This window comes from Gossypium raimondii, chromosome 1 (genome assembly GCF_025698545.1).
Source record: "Gossypium raimondii isolate GPD5lz chromosome 1, ASM2569854v1, whole genome shotgun sequence".
Classification (NCBI taxonomy): domain Eukaryota; kingdom Viridiplantae; phylum Streptophyta; class Magnoliopsida; order Malvales; family Malvaceae; genus Gossypium; species Gossypium raimondii.
Window position 1 is genome coordinate 5,584,394 of NC_068565.1, and position 18,831 is coordinate 5,603,224.

At 35.3% G+C, this 18,831-nt stretch overlaps 1 long non-coding RNA gene across 1 annotated transcript; it reads right to left on the reverse strand.

Annotated features, from left to right (window-relative positions):
* Positions 1-4,003: 4,003 nt before the first annotated feature.
* Positions 4,004-17,464, reverse strand: LOC105778489 (uncharacterized). Its single transcript, XR_001128761.2, has 2 exons — positions 17,207-17,464; positions 4,004-4,304 (listed from the first exon to the last, which is right to left on the reverse strand). It is a non-coding gene; the product is annotated as an uncharacterized LOC105778489 (long non-coding RNA).
* Positions 17,465-18,831: the final 1,367 nt, after the last annotated feature.

Genomic DNA, 18,831 nt, shown 5'->3' on the forward strand with positions numbered 1-18,831 from the left:
TATCGGACTGAAAGTTGAGTGATAATCAAATCGGGGCGTTGAGTGAAACCTTTGGCAACCAGCCGAGCTTTATAGCGATCAATCGTACCATCTGACTTACGCTTTATCCTGAAAATCCACTTACAGGCAACAATATTTTTAATATTATCTTTGGGAACCAATTCCCATGTCCCGATTCTATCTAAAGCATCGAGTTCAAGTTTCATAGCATCCCGCCACTCTTTGTTTTTTTTGCTTGGGTAACGGTGTTGGGTATGGTTTCAGGAGACACGGTGGCAAGACAGTTAAATTTTTTCTTTGGTTTGAAGACGTTATTTTGTGATCTAGTGGTGACTTGAGGCTGAGTGGAAACTGCCGTGGGCTTAGCTAAAGATGTCGAGGTGGTTTGGGGAGTAGATGTTGTCGTGGACTGAGTAGTGGCAGGGTCAGGTATGGGGGTATCGGATCAGAATGATGGCTGGGATGACCGGGATGACTGGGTTGATCGGGTCGAGAGGTATTGGCTAGAAGTGGTGCATTGTTTGGTGACCGAGAGGATGGAGAGGAAGGAGAGGTGAACGTACCTTGAATGCTCGAAGTCGCCAATGATGCCGGGCATGAGTTGATAGTCTTGGCATTAAGTGTTGGGGCTGGGCGAGTAGCTGGTGGGATTGGGTTTGGCACAAGGATCGGGACAGGCATGGTGTGGTCGACAACGGGCGTTGAAGTGGGCTCGGCAGTATGATGTTCTCGGCTGGTGATAGGAGACATGTCCCATTCAAGAGATTTAGTTTTCAGCAACATATTACGGAACCGTTTTTCATAAGGAAATTTGATTTCATTAAAGGTAACATCCCTGGACAGGTAAACTTTAGAGGCCAACGGATCATAGCAAATGTGACAGTGATGGGTAATAGACATACCAAGGTACACACAATGGTTGGATTTGGATCAAGTTTATGGATGGCATAAGGTTTAAGCTATGGGTAGCATAGGCAGCCAAAGCTTTTAAGAGCATCATAAGACGGTGTTTTGTGGTGAAGTTGCTCATACGGGGACTTATAGTGCAACAATGGGATGGGTAATCGATTTATTAAGTATACAGCATGATGACAAGCAAAGGACTAAAACATGGGAGGAAGTGAGGCTTGGTGAAGTAAGGATTTAGTCGTCTCAACAATGTGTCGATGACGACGTTCAACTATGGCTACTCTTTGTGGGGTATATGGAGGGCTTACTAAGTGTTCAATGCCATTGTTTTGAAGGTAGGAATCGAGACTCTTGTATTCTGTTCTGCCATCGGTGTAAAGGGTTAGAATGGTTGCGGAAAAATGCTTTTCAAGTAATGGTTTCAAAGCTTGGAAAATTGTTTGGACTTCACTTTTATTTTTCAAAGTATATAGCCAAGTGTACTTGGTATATTGATCAACAAAGATACAGCAGTATAGTTTTTTATCAATAGAAAGTACTGGCGAAGGTCCCCAAAAATCACTAAAAATAGTTTGAAGAGGTTTTGTACTTGTGATTGAAAATTCTTTAAAGGGTAAACGATGGGATTTATTGCATTGACATGAGTTACAAGTCGTAAAACTGTCTTTATTGGATAACGGTAAATGAAACTTATTGCAAAGATAACGAAAAATCCGTAAATAAGGATGACCTAGCCTATGATGCCATATATCAAAGGGAACGGTGTGATGGGTGGTGAAAACAGTAGGACTGGGATTTGGTTGACAAGGCCACTCGTACAGACCATCTCTACTCTGTCCGTGCACCAATGGTTTCTTCGAGATGAGATCCTTCACACAAAAATAAGAGGGAAAAAATTTAATAGATGTTTGATTATCTTGACAAAACTGGGAAACAGAAATTAAATTGCGTGTAATGTCAGGTGCACAAAGAGTATTAGGAAGCTTAAAAACAGAATTCGATGCTTGTAGATTTTTCATGCCTGTATGAGAGATCAGAATTTTCATACCATTACCAACAGTAATACCATCATTGCCAAAGTATTCAGATAGATCACTGGAGTCAGAAGTCATGTGATGAGATGCACCGGAGTCAACTAGCCACGCGTTTTGACTCTGTGTGCGTCCTGAAGCAAAATTTACTTTGGCCTCATAATGATTGTGTGACGCGGAGCGGCAAACTCGGCCTCATGACCGATCTTGCGACATAATTGACATTTGACATCTAGATTGAAGCCATTTTTCGGCACATTCAAGAAACGATTTGGATCTCGCCATTGATTATTCGAGCGATCTGTTGCACGCCATGACTGGGAATACCGACGAGTGTTCCGAGAATTGTTGTTTGTTGGAGGCTTGGATCGTTGAGCAACTGCAGCAGTGATCAGAGTGATCGGTTTCTTTGATTCCTCATGCGCCAAGAACACCTCGTGATCCATTAATTTATCACAGATATCTTCATAAGAGATCATCATATCGCGAGCTCGAATAGCAGCCGAGATTTCTCGATAATTTGATCCAAGGCCTCGGAGGATGTGAACAACCAAGTCAACATCGGCAAGAGGGGCACTAGCCTCAGCAAGTTCATCGGTAATGGCTCGTGCTCGATTGAGATACTCGGTCATGGACTGAGTGTCTTTGGTGATGCGAGCGAGTTGATCGCGGAGACTAAAGAGTCGAGATTGAGATTTATTTGCATAGGTTGAGTGATGGGCTTCCCAGGCACGTTGGGCAGAGACGGCGTTGGCCACTGTGGGTGCAATAGTTGGTTCGACTGATGCCATCATCGCACTCTGAATAAGCTTATCTTGTCGAATCCAGAGATTGTATGCTGGATTTAGGGTGTTGGTGTCACTGATGGTACGAGTAGGAGTGGTTTTGGAGCCATCGAGGTGGCCGAAAAGATCGTGGCCGATCATAAGCATGGAGAATTGAGCCTTCCATGTGGAGAAATTGATGCTCCCAATCAGTTTAATCAGAAACTGAGATGTTGCATTGAACTGGATTACCGGCGTTGTGGTGGTACGGGCGTTATCACCGTTAGCTGTAAGGGCCATGAGGGACGGGTGGGAGATGAGGGAAAAAAACTGATTGGTTAGGATTTGTTGGCTCTGATTACCATATAGAAGCAGAGAATTTGTTGAATTATATCTCTCTTAATTGATTGAGATTACAGTGAGCTAAATACATACTGTACACAACTAATTCCTAAACTCTAGGAGATAAAAACAATAAGTTAAATCTACCTATTTACATGCTTAATAATACAAGTGGAGTTTATCTATATTAACAGAAGAATCAGTCAACAGCAGCATGTGCATAGCACGGGGTTACACCTATACTATAGGCTCACAAATCCTAGTGCATATGAATGAACTTAATTACAAAAGAAAAAAATTACTTTTTCAAAAATTATATTTTTCTTTGACTTTTATTATTTTTTCATATTTTTGGAAGAAATTAAAATATATTTTTTTCAAATTTTGTTTAATATTTTATTTTAGTTTTATTTAATTTTGAAAAAATTATTTTTTGCATTTTAAGGTTTCTTCGACTTTTTCATTTTTCAAATATTTTTAGTCTTTTTTTCCAAAAATTTTATAATTTTTTTAAATTTTACAACATATTATATTATATTTTATTAATTATTAACATGACATATAAAATAAAATATTTACGTTAACATAATAATCCAAATGGACTACCATGTATTAAAATCTTTGCCTGCACATTAGCGAAATTTGATGAAAATTTTATAAAAGAAAATTAATACTCACTCAAGTGAAAAAAAGAAAAGCAAAGAAAAAAAGTAAACTCCACTATTTTTTTGTCATTTACCTACGAAAAATTACAAAATTGTCAATTAACTATTTAATTTTGTCTTTTTTGGTCACCAATAGACTAACGGTAGTAGCTTTTAAAATTGACATAATAGCAGCTTTAACTCTCAACATTTATACATTGTGTCAATTTAGTATTTATTCTAAAAAATCTAACCCTCAACATTAATATGTTATGTATGTAATACCCAAATTTTGCCCAGCCCAAACCCAATAAATACAAAACCAAATAAAATAAATTCTAAATAATAAAAACAGTTTAATTTCTTTACAAATTCAGCCCAAAAATAAAACTATTTTAGCCCAGCTAAATTACCCAACACCATACCCAAATATTAGCCCAAACCCGAGCCCAAAATGCTCTAACCCAGTTCATAGGGCCCGATTCAAAATGAAACCCTAGCCTTCAAACAATTTTCAGCTCCAGCCGCCGCACGAGGAAACTGGTTCGTCCGCGCGAGTGCCAGCAGTCTTCGACGCCAGATCCATGCGCTCCATCTCCAGGCTGGATGGGCACCTGCAACAAACAAACGCAAGAGAAATAGAAACAAACAGTACCTGTTGACACTATTTTTTGATGAAACCGGGGTCGACTTGGGTTTTGAAAAATGAAAATGAAAACGGGAGTCGCCTGGCTGTTGACACCATTTTTTGATGAAAACGGGGTCGACTTGGGTTTTGAAAAATGAAAATGAAAACGGGAGTCGCCACTGATCCTTTTTTATGAGGTGTGATCGGATCACCTCAAAAAGTGGTTGTTTTTAATTTTATTAAAACAACGATTTTGATCCACGAAATTCAAAAAAACGGGTTCGGGAGTCGGTTACGCACGAGGAAGAATTAGCACCCTCGATACGCCCAAAATTGGTACCTAGTTGATTACTTAATGTCTTAGTGTCGAAAAACTGAAAACTTTAGAAACATTTAAAATACGATCCTAAAAAAAACTCGGATAACATGGATTGAAATTCAAGAGGATATTTGGCACATTAGGTCACGTTCCTCGAATTTCCAAACGCAAAACATTGCCTTATTTTGAAATTTTTTAAAAAGATATTTAGCCGTTTGGTTGAATGAGAAAAATCGACACCCAGCACCTTAGGGCATGTTTTCTCGAATTTCCCAAATGCTAAATATTGCCTTATTCAGAAAAAATTCTTTTTGAAGTATGGTGTTAATATGCATAACTAAGCAAATATGAATATGATAATGTAAATATGAATAATATGAACAATCATAAAAAATGAAATAAATAAATATAAGAGACAAATCAATCATATAATTGCAAATAAATAAACGAATAGAATTGAAAACATTCTTTCAAAACAAATAATGGAAATGTAAGTAAAGAAATAAACAAAAAAACTATAAAATGTAAAAAAATATATATGTATATATACATAAAATTATGGAGATATATGAAAGCGTGTATATATAAAAGTATGTATATATATGTATACGTTATATATTTATATAAAAAAGAACTATGTACGTATAAATATATTATGTAAAGGTATTCACGTGTATATATATATATATAATATAATATACAAAACCATATGTACATATTTTAAAATTATTATATAAAATATATATAAATAAGTATATACATATATACGTATGTAAATTAAAATATGAAAAGTATATACATATAGGTATATATATATGAATCATAAAATATAAAATACATATATAAAATACATGTTTTAAAAGTATGAAGAACATATATATATATTTATAAAAATAAAATACATATATAGACATGTATATCGGCATGTATAAAATTACGAAATATAAAAATATATATAAGGGTACGTGTATATATATATATAGATAGATCATAAAAATATAGATATTATATATATAATATGAAAACGCATATATGTATATATATAACAAAGATTCCAAATTAAAAAATAAATGAACAAAAAGATCACAACTTAATAATAACAGGAATAATAATTTTTATAAAAAATAAAATAAAATAAAATAAACAATAACAAAAGAACTAAATTAAACTTTGAAACAAGATCCGGGGTTTAAAATCGCAAAAACATAAAATGGGTTTATAAGGGACCGAAATAAAACGCAATTAAAGTGTGAGGGGCTTGCGGGGAAATATTCCCCAGTCCTGAAACGCTGCGTTTCAATCAGGGAGCAGCAAATGGTGTAAGGACCAAATCGAAAAAGAAGCGAAATTCATAGGCCGAAATCAAAAAAAAAACAAAAGACCGCATTGAAGCAAAATGCAAAGGCAGAGGGATCTATTGCGCAAATAGACCATTAAGCGAAAACACGGATCCTCCTCCGGTCGGGTCACCTGCATGGTCGAGGAGCCTTAAACGCCGTTTTGAAAATCATTAAAAATAAAAAAAAACTTTCAAAGCTTCAATTTTCTGCTGAAGTATACAAAAATGAGATAAGTTTCTCTCATTTGAGTCACCAGAACTCCGACCCTTGGAGTTCCTCGGCCCCTGTAGCGCCGTTCACACACCCGTCGTACCGCCATCGCCTCCGACGGCCGACGAAGCACTAGAGAGGCTTTCGAAGCCCCATCACAGGTGAGGTTCCCTCTTTTTTTTTTTCGTTTAAGAAATACAAATAAAAAAATAAAAGCAACAAAAAAAAGGAAAAAGGAAAGATTGAAATCGAAAAAACCGGAAATCACCTTAAAGCTTGATTTTTTTTATTGTTCTGTTGATATTTGTTCCTTTTTTTTTGTTACAATCGTCGAGAAAAATAAAAAAAGAAAGTACCCCCTCTTTACAGTGGTTTCAGTCGGTTTTTATACCGAAAATAAAAAAACAAAGAGCTCCCCCTTTTTTACGACACATTAGGCTTTATAACCGAAAGAAAGAAAAAAATCCCAAAAAATCTCTCATTGCTACTGCTTTTCTTCTGCTTTGCGTGTTCTTTTTCACTTTGCAGAGACTGATGGTGGCATAGCAGTGAGCAGGTGTGCAGTGATGGGACGATGGAAGATGGTGGCAGAGTACGGCGCACATGGAGCAGCAAGAGATACGGCGCCTAGGGTTAGGGGGAATTAATTTTCTGAAAAGTTTTTAGTTTTTTGGGCTGGGTTTTAATTTTTCTTTTTGGGCTGTAATTTTATTGTTTTGGGTTAGGTCTGTTTTAGGGTATTGGGTTTGGTTTAAGGTTTGAGTAGTTGGGTTCTTGGGCTCCGGGCAAATTTGGGCTTCTACAGCTGCCCCTCTTTGCTCGTTGTCGTGTAACGAGAACAGAGCAAAGACTTAGAAAGACCAAATTTGCCTGGTCTTGCCGAGTCTTGACTTCTTTGAGTGCTTCTCTTTTCCAAGTAGCATCATTCCAGTCCACTGCGTCTTGTCGCTTCAATCCGCTCCACTGCACTTTAAGGAGATTTGATTTGTAGCTTCAATCTTCTTTGCAGCAATTTCATGGGAACAAGATTCGTGGTTTTAGTCTGTTCCACTGCGACGTCAGGGAGATAAGACTTGTATCTTCAACCTGCCCCACTGCGACTTCAGGGAGATAAGGTTTACACGATAAGATCCACTATTAACGGTCTTCAATCTGCTCCACTGCATCTTCAGGGAGATAAGATTTGTTACAATCTACTCTACAGTAACTTCAGAGAGATAAGATCTGTGGTTTTAATCCGCTCCACTACAACTTCAGGGAGATAAGACCAGATGCGATCTGCTCTACTACAACTTCAGAGAGATAAGATCTGTGGTTTTAATCCGCTCCACTGCAACTTCAGGGAGATAGGATTGATTTCTTTCGTCTACTCCACTGTAACCTCAGGGAGATAAGACCTGATGCGATCTGCTCTACTGCAACTTCAGAGAGATAAGATCTGTGATTTTAATCCCCTCTACTGTAACTTAAGGGAGATAGGATTTATTTCTTTCGTCTGCTCCACTGTAACCTCAGGAAGATAAGACCTGATGCTATCTACTCTACTGTAACTTTAGAGAGATAAGATCTGTGATTTTAATCTGCTCCACTGTAACTTCAGGGAGATAGGATTGATTTCTTTCGTCTGCTCCACTGCAACTTTAGGGAGATAAGAGTGGATGTGATCTACTCTACTGCAACTTCAGAGAGATAAGATCTGTGGTTTTAATCCACTCCACTGTAACTTTAGGGAGACAGGATTATCGGCTTCAATCTGATGTGATCTATTCTACTGTAACTTCAGAGAGATAAGATCATTTATTTTAATCCACTCCACTATAACTTCAGAGAGATAGGATTACTTTCTTTCGTCTGCTCCACTGTAACCTCAGGGAGATAAGACCTGATGCGATCTACTCTACTGTAACTTCAGAGAGATAAGATCTGTGATTTTAATCCACTACACTGTAACTTCAGGGAGATAGGATTATCAGCTTCAATCTGATGTGATCTACTCTACTGTAACTTCAGAGAGATTAGATCCTTTATTTTAATCCACTCCACTGTAACCGAGAGATAGGATTACTTTCTTTAAATCGCTCCACTGTAACCTCGGGAGATAAGACGATGCGATCTACTCTACTGTAACTTCAGAGAGATAAGATCTGTGATTTTAATCCACTCCACTGTAACTTCAGGGAGATAGGATTATCAGTTTCAATGTGATGTGATCTACTCTACTGTAACTTCAGAGAGATAAGTCATTTATTTTAATCCACTCCACTGTAACTTCAGAGAGATAGGATTACTTTCTTTCGTCTGCTCCACTGTAACCTCAAGGAGATAAGACCTGATGCGATCTATTCTACTGTAACTTCAGAGAGATAAGATCCTTTATTTTAATTCACTCCACTGTAACTTCAGGGAGATAGGATAGCGTCTTCGATCTGCTCCGCTGTAATCTCAGGGAGATAAGATCTCTGGCTTCAATCTGCTCCACTGTAACCTCAGGGAGATAAGATCTGAAATTCTTCGGTCTGCTCCACTGTAATCTCAGGGAAATAAGACCTGTATAATGAACCTAATTATGCCTAATGATTAGGATGGCATGATCAAAATGAATCAAATACTCCTAACTAGACATGTGTGAATGGTGTTTGCATGAATGCAGGATTTTATTTTTCCGAGAATGATCCCGCTTAGGTTATCACTACTCGAAGTTTATTAAGGCTTTGTCACTGAAATGTTACAACACCTTTCTTCTCGACTGGCGCTTTCTAAAGAAACATTTAGCCAGGCTGCCCCCACTGTAAACCTCAAAGTTATATCCACTGGGACGTCAAAATTTGTACCATCATTCTCTCACAGTAATCTAAGGGTAGAAATATGTGGCTAGAAATATGTGGCTTTTCCTCAGTCCTCTTTTATCACAATTCGGGGATATAAGGTCTGAACCGCTCTGGTTTCCTACACCATTCTCAGGGTGTCGTACCAAAGTCTTATGCGCAAATGAAAGCTCTCTTTTCCGAGGTAACCTCTTCCTATTACCTGATGATCATTGCTTGCTTGTTCATTTAAGCTTTGTCATTGACACGACATCTTGTCATTTTGTTCAATCAATGCACTTGACAACAAAATCCAAAGAGAAAGTCCAAACTTAGACTCTTCCTTCTCAAATTTCCAACCTTTAAATTTGGCGTGTTCTAAACAATTGTCTTGTTTTAGGCTCCTATATTATTTAGAAACTTTTCAGAGTAATATGCAAAACTTCATTTGTGAAAGTTTTATTAGTCCATTAATCATTATTCTAATGCAACATGCTTTGCAAAAAGGGTCATAACAATGGATAAGAATAAAATTGGTTCTGAGCATAGCTCGAAAGGAATAAATTACCAAAAATAGTAAAGAATGATAATGAAGAAATTGATCAGGAATTTTTATCTTGGAAAGGAAAAAGGTATTCCAAGAACAACAAATTTAATATAGATAATATAAGAATTGGGTGCCCCAGATATCGCAGCATGAACTTCTCTGTACGAACTTTCTGAAGACCATCTTGAGTTGGACATGTGCTTAGGAGATCTACAGCGCTCTGTCGATGCCCCAAGATGTCGCCTATCATTTCTTGTTGATTCAAGTATAGCAAAATCACCACATGCCCCAATATGATCAAAATTCGAATCACTCTGATCGCCTCATGCCCCATTCTGATCATATTTGAGTTGCCCTTTTTGGGTTTTCAACTCAAATCCCCTTTGGCCTAATGTGCCCTTTGCGGGTTTTCCCCTTAGCCTCTCCATTTTTCATTTTCATTTTTTTCCCGACTCAAAGTGCCCTTTGCGGGTTTTCCCCTTAGCCTCTCCATTTTTCATTTTTCATTTTCATTTTCAGTTTCATTTTTTTTGACTCAAAGTGCCCTTTGCGGGTTTTCACCTTGGTCCTTTCTTCTTCTTTAAACGACGTGTTTCTTGACTGGATCTGAGTTTATAGGATTAGCAATCTCACTCAGGATCAGTGCTCTTCTAAAGAATATCTTCTTTACAACGTAGGGACATTCTCGGTTTGGCATTCATTTCCCTCTAGAATCCTTTTAGAGAGGAATGATCTTTTTCGACATCTAACCCTCTCATGGAATTCTCTGAGATGACACTGTTCATTATGGGCTCGTATCATTTGTTTCTGGTACATCCGACCCTGAAGAATAGCTCTTAACCTTTTTCCTAGGTTCAACTGATCGCATCGCAATTGGATCTATTCTGCTTCATCCAATTCTAGCTCAACTAATACCTGGAGAGAAATGATTTCAATAGGTAAAACTACCTAAACCCCGCAAACCAAGGAGAAAGGTATTGCCCCGGTACAAATGTTCGTCAAGCAAGGAAGGCAAATAGTAATTTCTCATGTCAATCCTTGTAAGTCTCAGTCATTTTCCTTCAATTTTCGATGTTCAACTCTAGGTAATTTAGTGACGAATCGTGGTGTCCACTTCTAAGTTAATTTGAAACCTCAGCTATCGTGCTATTGTTTAAGCTCAATGCATTCCCCAATACCCTCTTCTCTGAAATTCTGTATCGGTATACGATGACTTTGGCTCATGAAGTAGCCTCTCAAAATGAAGCAATGCCCATTAGAAGTCTTCGATAATGGAGATGTCCATGCCCCATTGTACTCGAAATTTGAGTCGCTCTTTTTGGATTTTCAACTCAAAACCTTATTTGGTCACAAAGCTCCCTTTGCGGGTTGTCGTTTTGGCCTATCCTTTTTTTTTTCTTTTTCATTCTGATTTTTTTCATCTAGATTTCTTTTTTTCATTCTTCTTTCTTTTTCTCATTTTCATTTTCATTTTCATTTTGATCTTGATTTTGATTTTTTTTCTTCTTTCTTCTTTTTGTTTTTTTTATTTTGATTTTTGATTTTTTTTTTCATTTTCATTTTCATTTTCATTTTGACTTTGACTTTGATTTTGATTTTTCTTTTTCTTCCCTTTTTTGATCTGAGCCTTTTGGGATGCAACTTCAACAAAAAACTTTGGATCTTCCTTTTTAATCAGGATGGACCCAACAACAACTTGAAGAGATGGAAATTCGACTTCAAATGGGCAAAGCTATGTTGACTCCACGAGAAAGGCATTGCCCCGGTAAAGAATTACATCGTTCATACTGCAAACTTCTGACATCGTGCTGTTGTGCAGATTTCATTATCGGCGTTTAACCCAGGCATATCCTGGTATGATCCTACAAAGATATCTTCAAAATCTAGATGTGCCTCAACAAGGTCTTGCTTCGTCTCTGCGGTCAGGTCAATTCTAACCTTCGCCAAGCTCACAATTTCTTATGATTCCTTGTGAGGTAGGATCTGTCTATCTTCTTGTTCAACCATCCTTAACAAGTCAGGAGATAAACTACAATCTTTGTCATTTTCAAAGCCCTGAGATCCCTCTGAACACATGCGTCGCTCAAAAAGAAAATCTGAGTTTGCAGCAGTTTCATTCATGTCATTGATATCTGAGGACTCATAATAAGTACCAAAGAATATACAAAAGGAATGTATAAATTTATGAATAATTATTTATACAATATGATTATGAATGAATGAATGAATGATGTGGAAGAAAATCCAAAAGAATGAAATAATCAAAAATAATTATTCAAAAAGAATGAAAGAATATTGGCTAAAAAAGGAATGCAAAGATGTATTCTATTAGAATAATAACTTTCAGACATTAGCCTATTTCACAAAGGAATTTCTATCACTTTTAGGCTAAAAACAACAAAAATGTTCTGAACATTACTCTAAATAAGCTCTAAAAACTACAAGGATTTCTTCTGTAGTTCAATTGCTTAGAATGCTCCAAAATTTATAAGGGCGGGTCATCTAACAAGTTCCTTTTTCAATTGTGTCCTCATATATGCCATTGGTGTGAACACTTGCCAACATTGCTTCATACATCGCATTCATCCCATTATCAATATGATTGGGTAGATGGCTTTCTGCACTAGATGAGTCACCCAACTTGACAATACCCATGTTGATGAATTTTTCGACTAACTTCTTGAAGGCAATGCAATTCTCTATTGAATACCCTGTAATTCTCGCATGGTAGTCGCATTGTGCGTTCGCGTCGTACCATCTGGGGTACAGAGGCTGTAAAGGGGTCAAGTAATGAGGAGCAACAACATGCGCATCGAACAAGCTTTGATACAGCTCCTTATATGACATCGAAATTGGTGTGAACTGGAGCTTCTCAGTACCTGGTTTCACTCTAGATTCTTGCTTTAAAGGGCTCTGATGGCTAGTGGTTTCCGTCTTTGGCCTGCCCAGAGTGATTGGTTTGAGTGGCCCTTGTTACGTCCGCCTGCATTATCCCTTTTATTCCCCTTCTTCCTTGGGGACTTTATAGTATCTGGGTACTCTACCCTCATCTACTTTATTTCGGCTAGATTAGCAACAAGATTAACTAAATCGTTCCTCAAATTGGATCCTAAGCCTGTCAGGAAATTCACTGGTGTCGATGTACCAGCCTGATAATATTGGGATCCGATAGTAAAAAGTGCTCCTTGTGGACGCCCATCTGGCTGGACCTGGACACTTGTCGGAGTACAATCTATGGAATAGACAAGATCCTCATTATCAACCCCAAAGTAAACCACCGGGTCTTTCACATCTTTTGACTTTCCAGCTAGTAATCGGTTGAACTGGTTTATCATAGTTCTCCGTAATTCTAGCATCTGATTCCTCATCTCCTATTGAAATTCAGTTAATTGCTCCTGCATCTGAATCTGCATTCGCTCTAATTTTTCCAACCTTTGTTCTATTTCTCTAGTCTTTTCTTGGATATCGTAAGGGTGTTTGGTTGGTTGGTTTTCCAGGTTAGCTGAAATAAATTTACTCGTTTAGACTCTTTCAATGGATTTTAATGCATGTAATGCAAATGCATGAAATGAATGCCTAAAGAGACGTTGATTCTTATTCAATTACATTTAGGAAACTTTTCTAGAAAGCAAATTCCCTTACATAAAACGGATACATGTACGGCCTCACCGTCATATTCCAAGAAACAACATCGGTCTTTTTTTCTTCATCCGCATGTTTGAGGTAATCTCGCCAATTTTCAATAAATGCCACTGCTAGCTCAATTTCTTGATCTTGGTCGCGATCCATCATCTGCCCATCTTCATAAGGCTCATCGGCTTCTTTAAGGAAGTGGAATGTTGAAGGCTCTTAGACAATTGCCTTGAATCCTCAGGCCACGAAGCAGGATCACGAACTTTTCCATCTTCATTCTTGTGTTTCTCAGAATATATTCGGGAAGTCGTATTGTTTTCCACTTTATCAAGGAATCCGTATTCCATGACAAGCTTTCTAATTTAGTAATCGAACTTGAATCAATATCTCTTTCCTAAGATGCAAATGCAATGTAATGCAATCATAATCAAAACACAACAAGAAACATAAGCAAGCACGGAAAACAAAAAAAATACCTAATCAGGTAAATACTAGGGATTTGGAGTGGCTCTACCTAGGTTAAGTTCCTAACCCCACTATATGAGGGTTGGTTCTAAAGATAAGGTACCCGAACCAACAGATTCCTCGATTTTCACCCATTATAGGCTCATACAGACCGAGTTCGGTTCAGGGGAATACATTTCCCTATGGCTGCACGGAGATGAAAATCTCATGAAGACATAGGTACGGATGTATCCCGAAAGCGATCCACTATCCTGCACGGAGGTGAAAACCTCACGAAGGAGTAGCTTCTCACTCCCACTTAAAAGGTGTGACCAACGGTCATGCAATGCAATGTGCAGAAAGATATAAAAATTTAAAATACAAAACATAATGAAAACTATAACTCAAAACAAATGAAATGCAATGAGAGGATCGTATATTTAAATCAAATTTTCAACTTTCGACAAAAAGACAAGAAATAATCAACACGTGGCTTGACTCTCTTATTTAAAGTCCCCAGTGGAGTCGCCAAGCTGTTGACACTATTTTTTGATGAAAACGGGGTCGACTTGGGTTTTGAAAAATGAAAACGAAAACGGGAGTCGCCTGGCTGTTGACACCATTTTTTGATGAAAACGGGGTCGACTTGGGTTTTGAAAAATGAAAACGAAAACGGGAGTCGCCACTGATCCTTTTTTATGAGGTGTGATCGGATCACCTCAAAAAGTGGTTGTTTTTAATTTTATTAAAACAACGATTTTGGTCCACGAAATTCAAAAAAACGGGTTCGGGAGTCGGTTACGCACGAGGAAGAATTAGCACCCTCGATACGCCCAAAATTGGTACCTAGTTGATTACTTAATGTCTTAGTGTCGAAAAACTGAAAACTTTAGAAATATTTAAAATACGATCCTAAAAAAAACTCAGATAACATGGATTGAAATTCAAGAGGATATTTGGCTATTCGGTCAATCGAGAAATCGAAACCCAGCACATTAGGGCACGTTCCTCGAATTTCCAAACGCAAAACATTGTCTTATTTTGAAATTTTTTAAAAAGATATTTAGTCGTTTGGTTGAATGAGAAAAATCGACACCCAGCACCTTAGGGCATGTTTTCTCGAATTTCCCAAATGCTAAATATTGCCTCATTTAGAAAAAATTCTTTTTGAAGTATGGTGTTAATATGCATAACTAAGCAAATATGAATATGATAATGTAAATATGAATAATATGAACAATCATAAAAAATGAAATAAATAAATATAAGAGACAAATCAATCATATAATTGCAAATAAATAAACGAATAGAATTGAAAACATTCTTTCAAAACAAATAATGGAAATGTAAGTAAAGAAATAAACAAAAAAACTATAAAATGTAAAAAATATATATGTATATATACATAAAATTATGGAGATATATGAAAGCATGTATATATAAAAGTATGTATATATATGTATACGTTATATATTTATATAAAAAAGAACTATGTACGTATAAATATATTATGTAAAGGTATTCGTGTATATATATATTTATATATATATATAATATAAAATATAAAACCATATGTACATATTTTAAAATTATTATATAAAATATATAAAATAAGTATATACATATATACGTATGTAAATTAAAATATGAAAAGTATATACATATAGGTATATATATATGAATCATAAAATATAAAATACATATATAAAATACATGTTTTAAAAAGTATGAAGAATATATATATATTTATAAAAATAAAATACATATATAGACATGTATATGGGCATGTATAAAATTACGAAATATAAAAATATATATAAGGGTACGTGTATATATATATATAGATAGATCATAAAAATATAGATATTATATATATAATATGAAAACGCATATATGTATATATATAACAAAGATTCCAAATTAAAAAATAAATGAACAAAAGATCACAACTTAATAATAACAGGAATAATAATTTTTATAAAAAAATAAAATAAAATAAAATAAAATAAACAATAACAAAAGAACTAAATTAAACTTTGAAACAAGATCCGGGGTTTAAAATCGCAAAAACATAAAATGGGTTTATAAGGGGCCGAAATAAAACGCAATTAAAGTGTGAGGGGCTTGCGGGGAAATATTCCCCAGTCCTGAAACGCTGCGTTTCAATCAGGGAGCAGCAAATGGTCTAAGGACCAAATCGAAAAAGAAGCGAAATTCATAGGCCGAAATCAAAAAAAAACAAAAGACCGCATTGAAGCAAAATGCAAAGGCAGAGGGATCTATTGCGCAAATAGACCATTAAGCGAAAAGCACAGATCCTCCCCTCCGGGTCGGGTCACAGCGCGGGTCAGAGGAGCCTTAAACGGCGCCGTTTTGAAAATCATTAAAAATAAAAAAATAAAAACTTTCAAAGCTTCAATTTTCTGCTGAAATATACAAAAAAGAGAGAAGTTTCTCTCATTTGAGTCACCAGAACTCCGACCCTTGGAGTTCCTCGGCCCTATAGGCCAGCTCACGCACGCCGCCGCCATCGCCATCGCCCGACTACCGACGAAGCACTAGAGAGGATTTCGAAGCCCCATCACAGGTGAGGTTCCCTCTCTTTTTTTTTTTCGTTTAAGAAATACAAATAAAAAAATAAAAGCAACAAAAAAAAGGAAAAAGGAAAGATTGAAGTCGAAAAAACCGGAAATCACCTTAAAGCTTGATTTTTTTATTGTTCTGTTGATATTTGTTCCTTTTTTTTGTTACAATCGTCGAGAAAAATAAAAAAAGAAAGTACCCCCTCTTTACAGTGGTTTCAGTCGGTTTTTATACCGAAAATAAAAAAACAAAGAGCTCCCCCCTTTTTTTACGACACATTAGGCTTTATAACCGAAAGAAAGAAAGAAAAATCCCAAAAAAATCTCTCATTGCTACTGTTTTTCTTCTGCTTTGCGTGTTCCTTTTCACTTTGCAGAGAATGATGGTGGCATAGCAGTGAGCAGGTGTGCAGCGATGGGACGGTGGCAGATGATGGCAGAGTACGGCGCACATGGAGCAGCAAGGGATGCGGTGCCTAGGGTTTGGGGGAATTAGTTTTCTGAAAAGTTTTTAGTTTTTTGGGCTGGGTTTTAATTTTTCTTTTTGGGCTGTAATTTTATTGTTTTGGGTTAGGTCTGTTTTAGGGTATTGGGTTTGGTTTAAGGTTTGGGTAGTTGGATTCTTGGGCCTCGGGCAAATTTGGGCTTCTACAGTACCCACGGAAAAAAATGAAAACGGATAACAAACAAAAAGGGCAACAGAAAAAGAAAATAGAAAAAATAGCAGAGAAAAAGATATGTATTTTGATTCTTTTTTTTGTATTTATTTTTTCTTTTCTATTCGATTCGGCTATATAAAGCCAGTTCCAACGTTGTAAAAGGGGGACGATATTCTGGCTATATAAAGCCATTTTCATTATTTGTAAAAGGGGGTCCGGTTTTTTTTAATCAATAAAAAGGAAAAAATGATGAACAAAAGAAGGTGATTCTCCATTTTTTCTTTTCTCTGTTACTTTGAGATTTGTTTTCTTTACTAGCAAAATAGAAGAGAAATACGAGAGGGGCTTACCTGTGTTTCAGAACTGACGAGTCGTCGAGTCCTGGTCTACTTCGTTGTGATCGGAGATCGAATGGGACGGAGTTTTCATTGCGGCACGATTTTGATTGAAAGGGGGCTAGGGTTTTTAGTTTGTTTCTTTTCGTTTTTAAAGTTTTGTTTATTTTTTATTTTTATTTTTAGTTTTTTCTTCTTTCTTTTAGTTTTAAAAAACGTCAAAACGGTGTCGTATTGTTCAAACCCGAAGACCCGATCCGAACGGTGACCCGATCCGGGTAGGATCCGCGCATTTTGGGGTTGAATGGTCTATTTTTCAACATGTCCCTCTTCGTTTTGATTAGTTTCAAATTGATCTCCTTTGTTTTTTAAATTTATACCGCAAATTTAATTTTATTTTCATTTGAATCCAGATTTAAACGATGCCGTTTCTGTGATTGATTGTGTTTTTAAAATGCTTGCGTTTAATTGCCAAATTAGTCCTTCAATTTTGAAATAGATTTCAATTTAATACAAATCTAATTTTCTTTTCAAATTTAACAAATTTTTTTAAAACTATAATTAATCCTACTTTCATATATTATAGTATTTAATATTCTTTATAATATTTAATTTTAATAGTGTTTTAATTTTTATTATTATATTTTAAAATGTAAATAAATTATTATTTTAGTTTGTATTTTGTATTTTAAATTCATTATACACTAATATTTTGAGTCTATTGTGTTTTTATTTTTGTTTTTGTTTTCTATATTGTTATTTTAATTTTGTTTAAGATTGGATTTAAAATTAGTTGATCATGGTTCTTGATTTTAAAATGTTCATGTATTTAATTTTGCTTTCAAATTCCTTTTAAATAAATCAATTTTATTAATTCATTATTTTTAATATTATTTTAATATTGACTTAATATTATTTTTAAATTAATTATTAGTATAATTTCTATGATATGATACGCTATTCTTCTAAATTATTATCCATATGATTTAAATTTATCAACATTATTTCAAATTATAATTTTATTTTTAATTTGATATGTTATTATTTATGACATTATTCTTAATATATTTAAAAAACCTTTTTAACATGTTACTTTATATTTCGCAATAATGTATTCTAGAATTCAATATTTTGTTTTCACAATAATATTATATGATTATTATATGTATAATTTATATGGAATTATTTTAGTGTATAAATGTGTATGTAAAATATATTATAATTGTAACTTATAAAATTTTATATTCTATGTTTAAAACATTATTATTATTCATTTCGATTATTTTAATTGGTCGATTAAATTATTTTAGATTTTATATTAATTGTTATATTTTTTATTTGTAATCAAAATGTCTTTTGGAGATTGATCATTAGTTTATTTGATTATTAATGTTGGTGTATTATACGTTTAGTTGTCCCATATTGTAAATTCAGTTTGCTATTCATTATCTACTTTTGCTATTTCAATTTTATTGTTTGTAAGAATTGTATTTTATTAAAGCATTATAATTGTTTTATTTCAAAATTCTTAAAAAAAGTGTGGTGTTCATAAGTTCTCGAGAGAATTGAGCCCTAACTTACTGGGCTTCGATTCTTCTCGATGAATTTAGATCATCAAGTGTTCATTTTGTTAAAACTAT